Here is a 15,308-nt window from a genome sequence, read left to right as displayed (position 1 = left end):
TTTCCATATTTTTGGCGTGCGTGTTGATGTCGCTATTCAGCGATCTCAATAGCGTCCCGTTTTCAGCTATTTGACTTTCGACCATAGTTAGTGCTTTAGTCAAAGTCTCACTCAGCATTTCGGTTACAAGGTCCCGTAGTGTCTCCCTTTCCGCCTCTACCGTCTGCTTGATTATCAAGGAGATTTCCTCAGGGAGTAAACTAGCTAGCGAGGTTCCTGAGCTAAGGCTAGCTTTGAATCGCTTGCCCACGTCTTGTTTTGCAGGCGAACTTGCACTTTTCTTTGACGCCATTTCACGATATTAGTTTCAAAACTATCCAATATATTATATGAATGACCTTATTGCAGGAAACAAGCAGTTAAGCCACCAGTCAAAGGGCTTTTGGCAGGAGCTCAGTGTAAAGCGACCATCTCGCTGCGCGTCTCACCGGAAGTCCCAGATTTATTTTACTTTAAAGTTACATAGACTTAATTTGATTTAAAAATCACCTGCTGTAGCACACTGAAAACAAGTCAAGTCAAGTCACTTTTATTTATATAACGTTTTTAACAAAATACATTGTGTCAAAGCACTGAACAACATTCATTAGGAAAACAGTGTGTCAATAATGCAAAATGTTTGGTAAAGGAAGTTCATCATTGAATTCAGCGATGTCATCTCTGTTCAGTTTAAATAGTGTCTGTGCATTTATTTGCAATCAAGTCAATGATATCGCTGTAGATGAAGTGACCCCAACTAAGCAAGCCAGAGGCGACAGAACGGAGAAAAAAAACCTTGGGAGAAACCAGGCTCAGTTGGGGGGTCAGTTCTCCTCTGACCAGACGAAACCAGTAGTTCAATTCCAGGCTGCAGCAAAGTCAGATTGTGCAGAAGAATCATCTGTTTCCTGTGGTCTTGTCCTGGTGCTCCTCTGAGACAAGGTCTTTACAGGGGATCTGTATCTGGGGCTCTAGTTGTCCTGGTCTCCGCTGTCTTTCAGGGCAGTAGAGGTCCTTTCTAGGTGCTGATCCACCATCTGGTCTGGATACGTACTGGATCCGGGTGACTGCAGTGACCCTCTGATCTGGACACAGACTGGATCTGGTGGCTCCGGTGACCTCGGAATAAGAGAGAAACAGACAAATATTAGCGTAGATGCCATTCTTCTAATGAAGTAGCAAGTAAATCAGGTGTTATGGGAAGTGTTCCCGGTTCCGGTTTACCTAATTAATGCAGCCTTAAAATCCTTTAATAACAGACAATACTCAAGCATTGTGAAATTTTTTGCCAAAAAATCTCTTCATCTCTTCAGACCTATTGTACTTGCAGGATATTATTTTGAATGTTTAGAATGTTTGACCTCCTATGTGAATTATTTTCCACAAATTGATCATTGAAATAAAAAACAAACAAACTAAAAGAGGGGGACCATTTACTGGAAAAATCTATATAGATTACTTTTATGTGGTCTTTTGCGGGCGGGAGCAGGACAAAACGTGAAAGTCGCGGGCGGGGGCAGGAGCGGGACCAGGGGCCCGTATGTATAAAACTTCACATAGATTCCATTCTTAAAGTGTGCATACCCACATAAGGCAGAATTTGCGTACGCACAAAAGGAGGTTAAGATCGCCTATTTTGAGTATGTATGATCTCCCTGCATATTAATACAACCGATAATTGTCATTGATCTGTTTGGCTAAAAATGGAAGAACAGAAACGAAAAGCAAAAAAAAAGAAACTTCACTGACTACTGTCTGAGGTGGAGGGCCGAAAAAAAGTCTGCAGGCATTTCAAATAAAAGAAAGATATTAGAATGGGAGCAAGTAACAGAGGCAGTCAATGCTGTTACCTTGGTGCCTCGCAAAGTCCAAGAGTCCAAAAAAATGTGTTGTGGATAATTTAAAACAACCAACTCAAATTCTGTGGAAGTGGAAAGTCCTAAAATATCCAAGTGACAAATCTAGTAATAGATGCAGCTGCCCTTAAGATATACGTTTATTAAAATAGTTGATTTTCCTGTTTATTTATATGCTAAAAATGTAACTTAAAAAGACAAAAGCAAGTCATGAAGTGAACATTTTATTTCACACATTTACATATATGCAATACAACCTCTATTTAATTAAACGTTTTTTAATGATTAAAGGAACAGTTAATCCTGGAATGCCTTCAAGCCCGTTAGGTGGTCCAAGTGGGGTAGACAAGGGATGTAGGCTTAGATCCTACGTGCCACCACCGCCGCCATCCTGTGTGCCTCCACCACCATCATCTTGTGTGCCACCACCGGCATCTTGTGTGCCTCCACCAACGTCCAGCATACCGCCATCATCAAAAAACCCATCCTGTGCGCAATCCAGTGCATCATCATCATCATCATCCTTTGTGCCACCACCGAGCGCTGGTAACTCAAGGCGTGTACTGACGGAAGAAGTCATGCAAACCCAACCTCACATGGTTCATGCTTTTAATGCAGTGTTCTGAACTGAAAGAAATACAAATTATTTTGTCAGAAATAAGTGGTTCACGTAAAGAACTTGTGAAAAAAAAAAAATTTGAATTCACTTGCCTTTTTACATTCCATTTATTACATTTATACGCTGCTGTATTTCCATAGCAATGCACTGCATTAGGAGGGCTAGAGTCGGGTTCATTATCTTCAGTATGGGCGTTCGATGGAACAGGTATACCATTCTTTTGAGCAATGTTGTGCAACACTGCGCAAGCCACCACAATGCGGCAAACCTTTGTAGAGCTGTACAATACTGTGCCACCAGACCTATCCAAGCACCTCCAGCGTCCTTTTAGCAGACCAGTAGTGCGTTCGACCACTGAACGCGTCCGGCAATGCTTCTCGTTATAACGCCGTTCTTGTTCGGTCTGGGGTCTAGTTAGTGGAGTTAGTAGCCACGTTCTAAGAGGATAACCACTGTCTCCTGAGAAGTAAAACATTTACAATATTTTTCTAAAGAAAATATAACAAAACAATGAATATAAATACAATGGGACAATTAATATAACATTTGCTATAATATAATCAAGTGCTAGACAGAGCTAACAATTATAAACAATATTATAAGAATACTTTAAAGAAAGTACATGCTTGTAAAATAGTCTACAGATAGCGTTTTGTTTTTTTCCAGGGCAATATTGATTCAATATAACATTTCACTTAATTTTTAAATGCTATAAACATGTTTTGTTTCCTGAAAATTTAAATTGATTAATGTGAAATTTTAATTAATTTTTTTTTTTAATAAGTGTGGGTTTGTTTATCATTGGAGATTATAATTATACCTAAAGAAAAAACATTTTAAAAGGTATGCTTTAAACACATTTGCATCATTACTCAATTACAATTACTTGAGCATTCCTGCCGACTTACCAAGAAGCAATCCATCACGCACAGCTCCTGTTTGCAGTCTGTTCCCTACACTGCTGTTGGACAAAATTTAGGAATCATGAGTTGACCAAGGCCATCTCACAACTACATTTGTTAGAGACATATGCGCATCACATATGATCTGTACGTTAAAAGAATGAAAATGTTTTCGGTTAGCAAAAGCAAATTCATTCTCAGATGGTGCCTTTATTGCAACATGAGTGCAGTCATTAGCACCGAATACATTGGGAAAACCGCCGATTGCTGCAAATTGCATTTTGATGTTGGCCTGTTCAGCTTGCGTGTTAGGATGTATCGGGATGCTATCCTCACTATGGCATCCCATACATATGGCATGACACGACTCAGGGATGACTGCGACATACCCGATCGGTCTGCCAACTCTCGCTGGAAAGTACCAGTGGCCAAGTGGCCTAATGTGGTCAATACTTGTACAGGAACACGCAGCGCGTGGTTTCTCCATGAGGGTCTTTCCAATACTGGCCGTAATTCAGAACACAATTCCAAGAGGATGGCTCTTGGGAATAGAAATCGGCTCATGAGCCAATCTTCTTCATGAACAAGGAAATCTTCACGGTCTCTGAAAACAAGCTCTCTCCATAAAGCGTCATTAGCAAGGTCTTCTAACAGCGCTAGAGCATCCATTATGATGATATGTTATATACGCACATACCTTTTTATAGCCCATTCATTAAAAAAAAAAAAAAGTAAATTCAAGGTATTTGCACCTAGTTAACAATGCTTATAATGATAATTCAGGTTGATGCAATTTGATTTATTGGGTGATGTAATAGGATAATTTAGAAGTTTTTTTCATTTTAAATAGTTATTGCTATTTGGGCCAGTTGGTGTCGCCAAAACACATACTCTTCTAAAAGAGTGCGTAGGCATGGTCAAGAGCATCGTTGCTTTGCGCACTTATTTACGCCAAGTTTATTTTTTATAAATCCCGATATGTGCGTGGAAAAATGCGTACGCATATTTCTATGCCCATTTTGTGCGTACGCAGCGTTTATACATCAGGCCCCAGATAAGTTAGGCTATGTTTCTGCGGGAGCGGGCCGGCGCAGGACAGAATCTTTTGGGAGCAGGACTGAAAAATCCGTCCGGTGCAGGTCTCTAATGCACAGATAAGAAATGCTTATAACTGAACATCCTATTAAAATGTCAATAACAGCTTAGATATTGTATGCAGCCTAATTTGCATGCATCAGAGAGCTGCATCCGCTCTCAAACTGCTAGAACTAAAATTGTGGTGTGATTTTTGGGGGGGACAAATGCGCCTGTCTCCAATATTGGGTAGAGCCGGCACTGGGTATACACAAAAGAAACAAGAATAACAGAAAATAAACAATCACTTTTCATTTGAGAATTGACCAATGAAAATGTAGAAAGAATTATTTTTTTTACTTAACTCAAACTTGCATTCAGAGTCTCTTTATGTGCTGCAGTTATCCCCACAATAATCAGAATCAAAGAAACGGTTCCCTCAAAAAGTTCAGATGTTATTCAGTTAAACCAACAGTTCATAGTAAATTTTTACATCTCACTTCAGACTTTTAACATGACAATCAGCAGACCAGAGTTAGATTCATAACTCAATATTAGTCTTTTACCTCACCACAGAACTGAGCTGATGTTGGAGCGTCCTTATATTTTACAGTTTAACCGATGGAAACCTGTTCATCCATGCAAATGCTTCTGCTACAGGAAAACTAAATTTCAATGCACAAAAAAAAAGTTTTTTTTTTTTCAATTTCAAGCTCTGTTCCCAGTTCATAAAGTCTTATTCAAGTGTCCATCAAAACATACAAGTTTAACTATGCAATAGAGAAAAGTAAAACTTAACGTTAAGTCCCAGAGCACTGGTTTAACAATAAAAACAGGAAAATAAGTAATTTACTGTCAAAAGAGCATCAAAGAGTCTGCAATGCCATTCGCGTCCACACAGTGACAGTAACGTGTCAAAAACAGCATGAGAAGAATATTATCAACAATAGCAACAGAAGTCAAGCAGAAAATGAGGACGGAATCATGGAATCCAGTCACAAAAACTGAATTTACATTTGAATGTCACAGAATTTGTCAGAATTTGAATGAATTAATCAAAAGAAGGTAATTGCACTTATATCAAATCACACTATGGACCTGTACCTGTACCTGTAAATATTAAGCCATGAAAGTCTATTTAGATATGAATCCTTCATATGTGTCTGTGTTAATGAATGGTGCAGAAGTGTGACTTCATTTATTACACACATGGAAGCTCACGTGATGCTCGCACTGATTTCAGCATCTGTCGTCTCACTAAATGAGGACGTGAACACACAAACAACATCTCCAGAACTGCACTGAGAGACACTTCATGAGCATCTGACATACACAGAACTGTAAAGGTACTGTATACATGGTAAACCGTTAAAATAAAAGTCCAATTTAATTTAAGACAAGTATCTGCCAGAAATGTATTTAACTATTGTTCAGCAGAATGTACATAGCCTACTACTACTACTACTACTAAAAAGAAACAAACATTATTTTTTTAAGGAATAATCACACAACATTTCTTTTGTTTCGTTTTATTTTTAATAGTAAATCCTCCTTGTTTACTAAAAAGTAAAGTTTGCTTAATTTTCAATAATTAAAATAAAAATTTAATTAATGTTTTATGCCTTCATTTGATAATCAGAAACAAATTAATACACAACAGAATTTCTGAGAAAAAAAAAAAAAAACATTTCATAAGGCTATTTTTAGAAGAAAAAAATTAATACATTAAATTATTGTAATGCATTTAAATAATTAGACATGCTAAAACACAGATTTGGGTAACAATAAAACACATGGTGAAGAAAAAAATTAAACATTTCATAGGACCCTAAACATGTAATTTTTTTATATGTTTTTTTTATGATTTTAATTAATAAGACATGCTTTTTGATTAATATAATTAATTTTAACCATTAAAAAGGAGTTAAGTAAAATTAAAACAGAAAAACATGTAATCCAGAAAAATGTAAATGGAAAAAAGCGTAATTTGAAAAAAAAAAAAAAAAGAATTTGGGAAAAAATACAACGGATTTCATAGGACCGTACAAACGCGATGAGCAGCGTCCTCTCGTATCACACAGGCACACGGCTCGATTCCACAGCAATCACACTCCTGTGGGTAACACTTTAGAATACTGTTTCTTACTTACTGCATAACTAACAAGGAATTATTGAAGAACTAACAGGTGATTAATATTAATTAACACTTAACTCATTACTGTTAACTACTAAGGTATGGAATGCCAAGTCTGCCGAAATAAAAAATAAATAAATACATAAATATACAAATAAATGTAAAAAAGAAAAAAATAAATAAATATATATATAAATAAATATACATAGAAAAGCAAAAAACGAAAATAAATAATTCTTTATACATTTATTTCCTTATTTATGTATATATTTATTTTTTCCCATATTTATTTATTTCTTCTTTTATTCATTTATACATTTATTCATTTACACATTTATTTATTTCTACATTTATGTATTTCTACATTTATTTATTTCTTCATTTATTTCTTCCTACATTTCTTCCTGCGTAGGGTAATGAGGAGGGCGTGGTTTACCTTAGACATAGCAATCGAGCGCAGAGTAAGCGAAGGCGAAGGGTTGAGGCCACAGTGACACCCTGTGGCGAAATACAATAATGATCACTGACGTTGATACGGTCTGTGACTGCAGTGTTGCCAACTTAGCGACTTTGTCGCTAGATTTAGCGACTTTTCAGACCCCCATAGCGACTTTTTTCCAAAAAAGCGACTAGCGACAAATCTGGCGACTTTTTTTGACAGACCTTATTTAGTCTCCGAGACTCTCCGGTACTGCCGCACGAGCTCTCTCTCTCTCTCCCTCCCTCCCTCCCAGCGTGCGCACACGCCTCTCTCTCTGCATCTGATCTGTTCAGCGAGCAGAGAGGAGCAGCACTTTCAGTTAAAAAATATATTCTGTTGCCTCTAACGCTATTTTACATAAAAGTATAGCCGAGATCACAGTACAATCATTATCTTAATCTTATGTGTATGTGATTTCATTAGACAATGTCGTGAATTGGATAGTGCAGAGATTAACATCTTTGAGAGCTGGTTATGTGTTCTTAATGGACCGCGTTTCAGTCATTATACTATTAATTCCGTTGTCGGACAACAGAAAGATTAAAATATAATAACAAAAAACTTTTATTGAGAATTTTGGCTGCCTTAAAACGCAGTACATGAGCATAGAAAGGGCAAAATAATATGACGCACTTACGTCATGAATATGCTAATTAGCATATGACGTCATTTAGCGACATTTAGCGACTTTTCAGGCAGGGTTTAGCTACTTTCTATTGAAAGAAGTTGGCAACACTGTGTGACTGCGAGGTATATGGTTAAAATCTTACTGTGTGACATGGATAGGCTAGTCTTTTTTTTCGGACATGGCCGTAAAACATCGTTTGGTCTGGATTTGTAAAATGTCCTGGGCTGACAAACATGAAACAGGGACTCTGAAACGGAAGAGCTTGATATTTTCCATTTTTCGGTCAAAACTCATGGAAAGGAAGCAGGGCACATAGGCTACAGTGAAGTCGATGCAAGCATATAGACCAATGCTTTTGAAACGAGACCATTTCATTTGAGTGTAGCCTAATTTCCAAAAACAATACTGACAGCAACAGCTTTATTAAATGTATGAACTTCACGTTAATCCACATCGATAAATTCAGTTAGAGGATAAGACTGTAGCCTATAGGGCAGTTAGCCTACCACTTAAATCCAACCAGAGCTTCATCAGAGCCATAAATACAGAAGAGATCTTAATGCATTTACACAGCAATTAGCCTACAAGTGCATACAAATATTATGAAGTGTCTTAGGCCTACATTTTGAAGACATAAATATGACATGATGGAATCAATGAAGTGATAGCCTACGTTTACTATGAAACTAAAACAGACACCAGGTGGCAGAAAGTCACTGTCTTAATGAGTGAGTTCAATCCACTCGTTTGATACACCGAATCAAAAACAACTCGACGTGTTGAAGCGATTTGTTTCTGATCATTTATATTTAGGCCTATGCGTTATCTAAATAATTATAATAGCCTAATAATAATAATAAATAAATGACCAAATGTTCAAAAAGTTGGCAGAGAGGGATCATGTCCGGGGAAACAACATAATTGTTGATAGGCTATATTTTTCGGGGCCATGGGTTTAATGCGCAAACCTGCGTGACCATATAGCAACTATTCAGAAATGGAAATTACGAATGCATTAATAATTTGTTTTGAATTTAAGAAAAGTCGATTGAATATTTACAGGTTTGTATCTCGTTATTATTTTCAGAATAGTAACGTCTTTGTAACCAACCACAGTGATCAAATGTCGAAGCTATCTCTATCTAATAGGCTACTTCAAAGATCAAATCAAATTATCTACCTATTGTAAAAGTTTGTAAAAATTTCTGTAGCCCAAAAACTGCCAAAAACATAACAAAAAATAGCTAGTAGCCTATAACTGTTTATTTTGTATTATTATCATTATTTATTTTTATTATTATTATTATTAGGCTATTGTTATCATCATCATCATCAGCTGGCAAACCATTATGGAATCTATTTAAAGGGAATGATTGTGGTGGGGAGTTTGGTCAAACTATTGCAGTGATAGCCTACAGCGAATATAACGGGTTGGAATAAAAGACGGCGCCGTCCACAGAGACATTTCTATGTGCACTATTTCATCCGTGAAAACCTTAGTCCCCTGGCTATAATGTCAGAATCTGCAATTCAAAATAAATTTGGCCTGCCACGGTAGCAAATTCAGCAGCTTTTAGATATTGTTGTTGGTTAATAATAATAATAATAATAATAATAATAATAATAATAATAATAATAATAATAATAAATAAATTAATTAATTAAATTAATAATAAAATAAAAAATAATATTATATTTTTCCGACAACTTTATTCATAATTCACCATTTGAATTTTGCTTTAGCCTGTGATCTACAACGACATGGAATAAAATATAGGCCTACTACAAATTTTTTGCCTACTTATTTTATTCTAGGCCATTCATAAAAAAAAAATAAAATGGGAAAAATCCAACCCCATGATAAAATTTATATTAAAATAAGTTAAGTTTTCCCCATAATTAGTCTACTTTAAATGTTTTAATTATAGGCTATAGGCTACTTAGAATTATGAACTGAATTCACGAATTCTGTAGATGACCGAATATGGTGTGACATCATTACAGATAATGAGTTCAGACTGGAAACACTGCACCTCTGGTTGGTTTCATTTGAATTACATAGGCCTAAATATAAAATTATTATTATTCTATTTAAATTGCTTATTTTAAAAGTAGACATGATGTCCAGCTAGACATGGTTCGTCTGATGCATGAGCCTGGTTCATTTCTGACATTTCAGAAAGAAGTTAATATAGACCGAGATGACAGAGCACATCCTGTTGAGTTTTGTAAGGTTTTCATGTTATTTAGGGTGTCTTACGACCCAAACTGACGGAGCTGAAGCTCTTTCCTCTTGTTATCGGGATGGAAGGTGTGGATCGGGATGTGCAGCAGACTACACTCTACAAGATAAAGCTTCAGTTGCTGTTGTTTGTATAGCAAATGAAAACATGTTAGGCTGTGAGGTTTTTCTTAAATAGGCATAAAATAAAATTAGTAGGCTAAAAATCTGCACATTTCATGTCATTGTAGATCCTACAGTAAAATTCAAATGTCATTGAATAAATTAATTTCTGTTTGGTCAAAAAAAAAAAAAAAGTGTAGGCTATATATATATATAAAAAGCTTGCAAGCACCACTAGCAAAGAATTGGCAGGATTAATAAACTCTGCTGTCTGCCGCTTCTCTCCTGGTGAAAATGAACTGAGCTCACGGTTGCCGCTTGTCAGTGCAGTACAGAAGGGATGAAAGGGGCGTTTCAGCGCCGCCCACACATTCAAACAAATATTAAAGCATAATCTCATTTTTTACCCACAAACAAAAATACGAAAAATCCAGCTATTCGTTTTCCGTTTCTTAAACAAAACGAAAAAACAACAATCAAACCGTTTCTCATTTATCTTTATTTTTAAATAGAAAATCGAATGACCAAAATATACACGGACCCAACAGCTACAGCGGAAAGAAAAGAAAGAGAAGAGCGACAGCAGTTGAATTTCGGGGCTGAGCTCCGTCAGGTTTGTCTTGACAAAGTCGGACCAACAACAATATCTAAAAGCTGCTGAAAATTATTTTGAATTGCAGATTCTGACATAATAGCCAGGGGACTAAGGTTTTCACGGATGAAATAGTGCATTAGGGATGGGCAACAGTGATCCAGTAATCGAGTACTCGACCGCTACAGCGATGATCAATCACGTAAACTATGATCGAAATTATTTTACTTTTTTTTTTTTGATTGTTTATGGCAGCACGTTGGGCGGTGCCCTGATCTCTGATTGGTTAGCTTCCCACTTGATGCCTCAAAAGACATAAGAAGACAGATAATCATGGCCTCAAAGTCACAGTAATGGCTGGTTTCCCTTTGAGAAGAACGATGAAAAAACAGTTCAGGGTAAGCTGTGCAGCGCCAAGCTGTCACACAAATCTACAACAAATACAATGCGCTATCATCTACAATGTGTACATAAAATATCTGGCGATAACAGAACGGCAACTAAGACAAGCATTGAATCACTTGCCCTAAGACTTAAATGCAACGCAGGCAGAACCGATAAGACGACAAAGCTATTCGCTGAAATGGTGGTGAAAGATTTGCAGCGTTAGTTTCAGGGACAGAGAAGGTTTACTTGTCCAGTACCTGGCTGTTCCTGCAAAATCTGTTCCAGCTGAGCGAATTTATTCAACTAAATGTAAACAGGCTGCGCACGCGCTCTCATCTGAGCACATAGACCGCCTTACCTTTTTGAATAGACATTTGAATGTTTCACCGGTCGTGGTAAATATAATATCAATTTTTTAAATAATATTATTATTTCAGTTTTGAGCTTTAGTCATAGTTAAAATACACTGAAAAAAAAAACCTGTTGGATTAACATAAAAAAAATATGTACATCAGTTGCACATAATAAAGTTAGGTGTACGCAACATCATGTACACATGTCAAAGCTACATCATTTTTGCTTGTTAAACGAACATGATTTATATATGTTCAAAATACATATTTTTTGCTTGTTAAATGGACATGATTTTTATATGTTAAAGATACATAATTTGTGCTTGTTAAACGAACATGATTTTATATGTTCAAAATACATCATTTGTTCGTTAAATAAACTTGATTTATATATGTTCAAGATACATAATTTGTGCTTGTTAAACTAACATGACATTTTTATATTTTGCATTCATATATGCTGAGGTTTCAATAAATAAAACTAACCTGATTAAGTTTTAGAATACTATAAGTGACTTTAATAAAAAAAAAATATATATATATTTTCCATGAACAAATGTCAATGAACAATGACAGCACATAAGTACTCATATCACTTTTCTCATTTCATTTATTCATCACTTCAAGTAAAAGACAATGCACAGTCAAACATGTCATGGAAAAGGTGAACAGTAATAACCATTCATACAGTAACTGCAACAAAACAAACATTAAGACAAATACACCAAACAAACAGGTGTAGAGGAAAAGGTGAAAAATATCAAGTTGTCAAAAGCATACCTTGACATTTTTGTTTTCAATTTTAAAATCATAAGAAGTCAAATTCATGCATTTCTTTTAAGAGTACAACTCATTTTTATGTATGTGCTACAGAAGTAAACGAACAGTATCAAGTTATTAAAAAACTATCTTCTGCAGTACCTCAAATGTATTTTTCATTTCAGGTGGGTAGTTGAGATTTAAGGCATACATAAGACCAAAAAGCATTGCCATAGCTAACGCAAAGTTGTCCAAGCCTTGCAAGATGTTCCGGCCTTCCAGAACAATCCCGATGTCATCTGATCTGTCACTGAATTTGAGAATGTAGATTCACACTGTGGTCTCCTCTGTGGATTTTTGAATGAAGGCTTCGTCATCATGCTGCAGAATGCACGTCAAAATGAGATTGGACAGAACACCGGGCACTGCTCTGGGAATATTGAAACAAATGCAATTTCAATCATTTAATAATGTAGATATCATGAAAAATGTGAACTTGTATATAATGAGAACCAGACAAGACCAAGAAAGACAGATGACTGATTACAGATTATTGTTAGACCTCAGTTTAGATCAAAGATATCCAATTGTGCAGTGGTCAGCCTTACGGCAGGCAGATGGATAATTACAGAATACCAATAATAATATTCTGATGTGCTTTGTCATGGTAGCATACAATAGCAGAGGGAGTCGAGACAAGAGTAATTAAAGCTACACTGTGTAATAGTTAAAGTTTGACAAAAACAATTTGTTCTTTCAAAATTATATGTTCTCAATGTTTATACAATTCAAACAACTAATTAAGTATTCTCGTAAGTGTATAAGTAAGTTGCCATTTAAAATACATACGAGTGAATTGTTCTAATGGCGGAAGCCATGTTGAGCCTCCATCTTGAAAATAAATCAGCCAAAGAGGGACATACCTGGAAATGTAAGCTTTGTGTGCATCTCTAATGGTAGCATAATACACTGATGAATGAGCACTGCTTTTAAATTAACATTTATTTTAAAAACATTTATTTTACCAAATTTAATTTCCTAATGGCATAAACAGGCTTTACTCCCTTGAAACCTTAACTGGAATGTCACTGCGACTTCCCAAATAGGTGAACACACGCACACGCGTGCAATTGAGGATGCAGTGCATCGGGATTAGAGGTCGACCAATTTATCGGTTTTGCCGATTAATCAGCACCGATAGTTGATTGGTGGAACCAACCTGGTCTCACAGAATTCCGTGAAATGTCCACGGGTCCTTAACTCAAAATCCGTGAAGCCATCACGGAATTGCCCCAAATTCCGTGACCCGGCCACGGATATTTCTCCAACGCAAGTCAATGACACTGACCTCCCGTGATCCACACACGGATACCCGTTTCAATGACGGAGTACAGAACTCGCTGAACGGACGTGCTTTCTCATTTAGAAACGCAACATTTGAAGTGTTTGTTTCTTTTCCAACATCAAATGCCATAATGACATTAACCAGACAGCTGTTGTAGTTATTGCATTGTCCTGTCAGCATAAAAATTACGTTTGTTTCAGTTACAAAAGTCCCGTGATGGCACGGACCTCCACAACCTGACTTCACTCACTTGTTTAGGAACTTACAAGCTTTTCGTCGACACTGTTGCAATGGCATGTAATTAACTTGCCATTTTTTCTCGTCCTGTCATCATAAAATCCAGTTTGATGGCGTTTTACACACATTTTGGCTATAGTCAGAACTAAAATCTGTGATAGGAGCACGGAGTGAGTCTGTGCTCTAACGCAAGTCAATGGCACTCATCTTCCGTGGTCGTACACGGATCGTTTCAGTGATGGAGTACAGACCTCACTCAATGGACGTGCTATCTCATCTGGAAACGCAACATTTGAAATATTTATTTTTTTCAACACCAAATACCATGACCAACCTGACTGTTATTGTAACTATTGCATTGTCCTGCCATCATTCAGATTCACTTTGATTCTGTTCAGCACAATATTTCTGATTAATTATTATTATTATTATTTTATTTTTCACAGGAAAACAGAAGAAACTCACTGAAACTTGAAAAAAAAATCGGAGCTTAACTTACTGTACAAAACTGAGCAACATACTGTATTGCTGGTGACAAAAACACATTAAAACTTTTTTGGCTGTAAAATGTGCAATGGTTCTTTCTTTACTTTTTCATTGATTTTTATTTTTTTCATAGGCCTAGATTTTATTTTATTTTTATTACAGAATTCAATATCAAGTCCTTGACACATAACTGTAACACATTTTCACATTAAGAAACAATTTAGTTTAAATAAAAAGAACAAAAAAATATATAAAAATAAATAAATAAATTATTTATTAGCGATAGGCCTACAGATTTATTTTTTTTAATTTATTTTTTTATTTTTTTACTTTAGACTCTAAAGTTAAAAGTTTTTATTAAGGCTATTTTAAAGGCTTCTTAAAAATGCTGTCGCTGATGAGCCTCTGATCGCTGTCAGATTCTGTGATATGAATGTCCGCTAATGGGTTTAGAATGAGCCCCGCTCGGCCCGTGTTCTGGCTTACTGTAATATTTCACCTGTAATAAGACCGAAATAATATAATTAAAATAAAGAAATGAATGAATACATGATAACATCTAAATAAATGTTGATAGATTTAGCGTTATAGTTTTAAAAATATTAATAAACAGCAAATCAACACAGAAAGACCTAAATAATAATAATAAATAATTAATAGAGGTCGGGATCGTTGCGTCACGTCGCAATGCATTGTGGGAATCGCGGTACAGTAGTAGATGTACTGTATAGTAGGCATTAGGTAACGTTGGTCATTTGGTCATTAATTTTGATTATTTTTTGGAAAATGGTTCAGTATTGCTGTATTGTGAACTGCTGTAATCGGTTTCATGATCGACAGGGCAAACGCCTCGTGAATCATATTAGTTTTCAACATTTTCCTACTTGGAAAAAAAACACAAGGTGTCTGAAATCACCAAGAGGCGTCAGATGGCTTGGGTCGCCACTGTACGGAGGGAAACCATCACCTTCGATAATATTATAATACATAGTTATGGTGAGACATGTTGTGTATGGTCTCTCTCTCTCTCACACATACACACACACAAACTCAGACACAAACACATTACGTTTTCTCTAGTTTTTGGCCAGTAAGGGAGTCAGTTTAGTGTCTGTATTTTTTGTTTAAACAT

The sequence above is a fragment of the Carassius auratus genome, chromosome 7, assembly GCF_003368295.1.
Source record: "Carassius auratus strain Wakin chromosome 7, ASM336829v1, whole genome shotgun sequence".
Classification (NCBI taxonomy): domain Eukaryota; kingdom Metazoa; phylum Chordata; class Actinopteri; order Cypriniformes; family Cyprinidae; genus Carassius; species Carassius auratus.
Note: the sequence above shows the minus strand (reverse complement) of the source record.